A 6339-nucleotide genomic window follows, 5' to 3' on the forward strand; every position below is an offset into this window, starting at 1 on the left:
TAATTTTGTCTTTTTGTCATTTTGTGTCTTTTCTGGTCATTTTGTGTCTTTTTTTAGTCAATTTGTGTCTTTTTTGGTCAATTTGTGTATTTTTGTGGTCAATTTGAGTCCTTTTTTGCTTCATTTTATGTAATTTTTTGGTCATTATGTGTCTTTTTTTGTCTTTTTTTGTCATTTTGGGTGTTCTGTGGGGTTTTTTTGGTCATTCTGTCTTCTCATTTTGTGTATTTTTTGTCATTTTGCGTCTTTTTTTGGTCATTTTGCGTCTTTTTTTTGTCATTTTGTGTCTTTTTTGGTCATTTTGTGTCTTTTTTACTCCTTTAGTCCAACATAAAATGTGATTTTGAATCTTTCTTTTTAAATGCAGAGCAGGGGAGGAGGAGAGTTAGCTAGGTTAGATGAGAGGACAATCTGATTCACTCTAAGAAAAGATTCAGGAGGTTAGCTAGTATGACTTAACTCTATGGAGTCTTATTGGGCTATTTTGTCCATTTTTGAATCCTTTTCATGTCTTTGTTATGTCTTTTTTGGTCTTTTTTGGTCATTTTGTGTCTCTTTTTGGTAATTTTGTGTCTTTTCTAGTCATTTTGTGTCTTTTTTTGGTCATTTTGTGTCTTTTGTTGTGTCTTTTTTTGTCATTTTCTGTCTTTTCTTTGGTCATTTTGTGTCTTTTTTACTCCTTTAGTCCAACATAAAATGTGATTTTGAATCTTTATTTTTACTTTCAAAACACTATCATGCTCAATAAAGAATTTTAAATGCTGCAAATGTGACCAAAGGTGTCAAATCTACCATATAAGAGGGTTCCATCCAGTTCTATCATTTGATACTAAATCTATTTGACTTAATATTGTTTTACAATACGTCTGACTTAAGTGAAATACGTTATTTATACTCTTTTTCACAATTTGCATGGACTTTTCTGAGTAGAAAGAAAGTAAAATAAAGGAGTAGTTATAGCAGCTTAAAAAGAGTAATTTGACCACTTATTAACACTAAAACGTTAATATAAAAATTGAGTTGGTTCAACATAATGAAAGACAAAACAAATCATGTTGGCTGTATGAGACTAATTGAGTTATTTCAGCTATAAAAGTCTCATGGGAAATACTCAATAATGTTATGTCTTTTTTGGTCATTTGTCTTTTTTTAGTAATTTTGTGTCTTTTTTTAGTCATTTTGTGCCTTTTTTGGGTCATTTTGTGTCTTTTTTTAGTCATTTTGTGTCTTTTTTTAGTCATTTTGTGCCTTTTTTGGGTCATTTTGTGTCTTTTTTTTGTCATTTTTTGTCATTTTGTGCCTTTTTTTGGTCATTTTGTGTCTTTTTTTAGTCATTTTGTGTCTTCTTTAGCGATTTTGTGTCTTTTTTTTTGCTCATTTTGTGTCTTTTTTAGTCGTTTAGTCCAACATTTAGTCTTTTTTTTTTACTTTCAAAACACTATCATGCTCAATAAAGAATTTTTAAAGTTGAAAATGTGAACAAAGGTGTCAAATCTAACATATAAGATATGACTGTCATTAACTGTTATTAATTGTAGCGAAATCCGTGTCAGTTTCACGGAAATCTTTTTTGGTCATTTGTGTCTTTTTGTGTCTTTTTTGGTGTCTTTTTTGGTCATTTTGTGTGTTCTGTGGGGGTTTTTTTTGTCTTTTTGGGTCATTATGTGTCTTTTTTTAGTCATTTAGTGGGTTTTTTAGGCATTTTCTGCCTTTTTTAGTCATTTTGTGTCTTTTTTTAGCGATTTTGTGTCTTTTTTTGCTCATTTTGTGTCTTTTTTAGTCCTTTAGTCCAACAGTTAGTCTTTTTTTTTTACTTTCAAAACACTATCATGCTCAATAAAGAATTTTTAATGTTGAAAATGTGAACAAATGGTGTCAAATCTAACATATAAGATATGACTGTCATTAACTTGCATTGTAGCCAAATCAGTGTCAGTTTCACGGAAATTTGAGTTAAGCGAATCCGTGGCTATTCCACGGATTCCTGTGAAACCAGGTTGCATTTTTTTTATAGTGTAGTGAAAATAAATGTTCCCACTTTCCACTGCTGAGCAATCTGTTTTTAATCTGCTGATTAATCCAGAGTTCTTTTTATGATGATGTGAAAAAAAGAAAGTATGCCACAGAAACATTAATTCAACAACAGCACAGACGGGCTAATTGTGTCAGACAGTGATATTTCTGCAGATCATTGAAAAGCTTTTCCTCTGTTGAATAATCAGAATGTAACCTGAAGAGATGAGGCGGCAGGACGGGGAGGAGGTTGTCGTTGAGGATGAGGACTCGCAGCTTGTAGAGGAACCTCAGAGCGCCGCTGTCGATCCGTTTGATCACGTTGTAGTCGGCCTGCAGGTAGAAAGGGAAAATGTGATGAAGAGATAATTGCTGCAATTGAAAAAAAAATAGAGTGAGCGCAGCAGGAGAGCTGCACAGAGAGCTTAACTCTATGGAGTCTTATAGCGCTGTTTAGTCCATGTTTGATTCCTTTTCATGGCTTTTTCTGTCTTTTTTGGTGTCTTTTTTGGGTCATTTTGTGTCTTTTTTTAGTCATTTTGTGTCTTTTTTTAGTCATTTTGTGTCTTCTTGTGTCTTTTTTAGTCTTTTTTATGTCTTTTTTGGGTCATTTTGTGTATTTTTTTGTCATTTTGTCTTTTTTTGGTCATTTTGTGTCTTTTGTTGTGTCTTTTCTAGTTATTTTGTGTCTTTTTTTGGTCATTTAGTGTGTTCTGTGGGTTTTTTTTGGTCATTCTGTCTTCTCATTTTGTGTATTTTTTGCGTCTTTTTGTGTCTTTTTTTGTGTCTTTTTTGGTCATTTTGTGTCTTTTTTAATCATTTTGTGTCTTTTTGTGTCTTTTAGTCATTTTGTGTCTTTTTTGGTCATTTTGTGTCTTTTTTTTGTCATTATGTGTGTTCTGTGGGATTTTTTTTTTGGTCATTCTGTCTTCTCATTTTGTGTATTTTTTGTCATTTTGCGTCTTTTTCTGTCTTTTTTTGGTCATTTTGTGTCTTTTTTGGTCATTTGCGTCTTTTTGTGTCTTTTTTTTGTCATTTTGTGTGTTCTGTGGGGTTTTTTTTGGTCATTCTGTATTCTCATTTTGTGTATTTTTTGTCATTTTACGTCTTTTTGTGTCTTTTTTTGGTCATTTTGTGTCTTTTTTAGTCCTTTAGTCCAACATAAAATGTGATTGTGAATCTTTGTTTTTACTTTCAAAACACTATCATGCTCAATAAATAATTTTAAATGTTGCAAATGTGAACAAAGGTGTCAAATCTACCATATAAGAAATTTAAATTTACAGTAGGGCTCCACGCTGCTTTGTTTTCTAGTCTGGATGGAGTCAACAAGTCATGCTTCAATACTGATGAGTCATTCAGTTATTTTGTGGGGGTGTTTTTGGTCATTTTGTTTCTTTTGTTCCTTTTTTTTTTTGTTATTTTGTGTCTTTTTTGGTCATTTTGTGTCATTTTGTAGTCATTTTGTGTCTTTTTTTTGTCATTTTGTGTCTTTTGTTATGTCTTTCTTAGTTATTTTGTGTCTTTTATTCATTTAGTGTCTTTTCTTTAGTCATTTTGTGTGTTTTTTTTGTCATTTTGTGTCTTTTTTTAGTCATTTTGTCAAACTGAAACTGGCCTCATGGAGTTTACAGCCAGAACTTTAGAGGTAAATTTAAATTGTTTACTTTGTTTTCTAGTCTTGATGTCATGAACAAGTCAAGCTTTGGAGCTTTTGGAGACTCCAGAGAGTTTAAGAAGAATCCTTCTCTGCAGCCACCTGCTAACTATTGACTATCTTTCATAAATCTTGGAGCCAGTTTGTCAATAATCCCGTCACTGGACATGGATTATCTCCTCCAGACCTACCTGGAGGTATTCCAGAGCCTCTAAGCCAGCGAAGGTGTCGTTTCTGAAGACCTCCAGCTTGTTCTCGTGAAGGTAGAGGCGCCTCAGTTTGGCCAACCCGTTGAAAGCTCCCACTCTGATGTCCTGGAGTGCATTGTTGCCAAGGTTTATCGACACTGCGTTGCCAAGGTGCTGGAACCCGTTGCTATAGAGACGCCTCAGAGAGTTCCTCTGGAGGTTGAGTTTGAAAGGGCGGACCCACGACTGTGACACCTGAATGATTAATTAGAGGTCTGATTAGTTATCTTATTAATTACATGCATTTAACAGTTAGAAACACCCATAAGCCACATTAGAGACAGGATATTAGACTTAGATACAGTATGTTAATGAGATAAAGTGCAGCGCAGAGCGCCGCCGCCATACTGCAAAAAAAACGGTATAAAAACCAGATAAAACAGTAAATCTGAGGGAAATGATCCTGCTGCATGGACAGATAATTTACCTTGACAAGATTTACTAAACTAGGATTATTAAATCTAGAAATAAGCATGTTGAACACTTAAAATAAGAAATTAACTCTTAAAACAACATTTTAATGTCTGGATCAACTAAAGGTTCATTTGTTTTGACAAATATAATGATAACAACAAAAAATAGCTGATAAGAGTTTAATTTAAGAGCTGATATCTAGACATTTAACATGGTTTTATTCATAATGATTTTGGTTATTGTCAGGAATGTTTCCATGACTGTAGATTTAAAAAAAAAAAAAAAACGAAAAAAAGACACAAATTGACAAAAAAAGACACAAATTGACCAAATGAAACACAAAATGATCAAAAAAGACACATAATTACCAAAAATAGATGAAAAATGACCACTAAAAAGACACAAATTGACAAATAAGACACAAAATGATCTAAAAAAGACACAAAAACAAAACAAAAATATGTAAAATCACCAAAAGAAGATGTACATTGAGATATAAAGAGACACAGAAATAGTTATTTTACGAAAAATAAACGTAATCATTCAACATGATTAGACACACACTGTAAAAAAAGGTGTTTAGTCTAAAAACCAGATCAAACAGTAAATCTGAGGGAAATTATCTTGCTGCATGGACAGATAATTTACCTTGACAAGATTTATTAAATTAAGATTATTAAATCTAGAAATAAGCTTGTTGAACACTTAAAATAAGAAATTAACTCTTAAAAACAACATTTTAATGTCTGGGACAACTAAAGGTTCATTTGTTTGGACAAATATAATGATAACAACAAAAAAAAGCTAAAAAGAGTTGAATTTAAGAGCTGATATCTAGACATTTAACATGGTTTTATTCATGATGATTTTGGTTATTGTCAGGAATGTTTCCATGACTGTAGATTTAAAAAAATACTAAAAAAAGACACAAATTGACCAAAAAAGACACAAATTGACCAAATGAGACACAAAATGATCAAAAAAGAAACATAATTACCAAAAATAGATGAAAAATGAAGACTAAAAAGACACAAATTGACCAAAAAAGACACAAAATGATCTAAAAAAGAAACAAAAACAAAACAAAAATGTGTAAAATCACCAAAAGAAGATGTACATTGAGATATAAAGAGACACAAAAATAGTTATTTTACGAAAAATAAACTTAATCATTCAACATGATTAGACACACACTGCAAAAAAAGGTGTTTTGTTTAAAAACCAGATCAAACAGTAAATCTGAGGGAAATGATCTTGCTGCATGGACAGATAATTTACCTTGACAAGATTTCATAAATTAAGATTATTAAATCTAGAAATAAGCATGTTGAACACTTAAAATAAGAAATTAAATCTTAAAATAAGATAAATTAAAGCTGCCAGCAGTGATGAACTGGCCCGAGGATGTCCATGCAGCAAGATAATTTCCCTCCGATTTAGTGTTTTTATCTTGTTTTAGACCTTTTTTGCAGTGAGGTGATTGAGTTAATGCTTACACACAGACGTCACCTTTGGAGTACTTTGAAATGTAAAACAATACTAATTGTTAGTGCTAAAAATGTCAAAATGGATGAGGTTCTTATTTTATGGTGTTCCACAGGGTTCCGTTCTGGGTCCACAACTTTTTTCATTACACTGCAAAAAAGGTGTTTAGTCTAAAAACCAGATCAAACAGTAAATCTGAGGGAAATGATCTTGCTGCATGGACAGATAATTTACCTTGACAAGATTTATTAAATTAAGATTATTAAATCTAGAAATAAGCATGTTGAACACTTAAAATATTAGAAATTAACTCTTAAAACAAGATAAATTATCTAACACTTCTAAATCTAAAGTTTTTTTTTATCTTGGTAAGAACCAAATAATCATCAGGTCACTCTGCTCGGGCCAGTTCATCACTGCTGGCAGCTTTAATTTATCTGTTTTAAGAGTTAATTTATTATTTTAAGCATTCAACATGCTTATTTCTAGATTTAATAATCTTAATTGAATAAATCTTGTCAA

The 6339-nt window shown here is 31.6% G+C and overlaps 1 pseudogene; it reads right to left on the reverse strand.

Moving 5' to 3' along the window:
• The window catches only part of LOC131988239 (SLIT and NTRK-like protein 3), a 48456-nt pseudogene that overhangs the window by 36916 nt on the left and 5201 nt on the right, over positions 1 to 6339 (reverse strand).

The sequence above is a fragment of the Centropristis striata genome, chromosome 16 (genome assembly GCF_030273125.1).
Source record: "Centropristis striata isolate RG_2023a ecotype Rhode Island chromosome 16, C.striata_1.0, whole genome shotgun sequence".
In the NCBI taxonomy this organism is placed as follows: Eukaryota; Metazoa; Chordata; class Actinopteri; order Perciformes; family Serranidae; genus Centropristis; species Centropristis striata.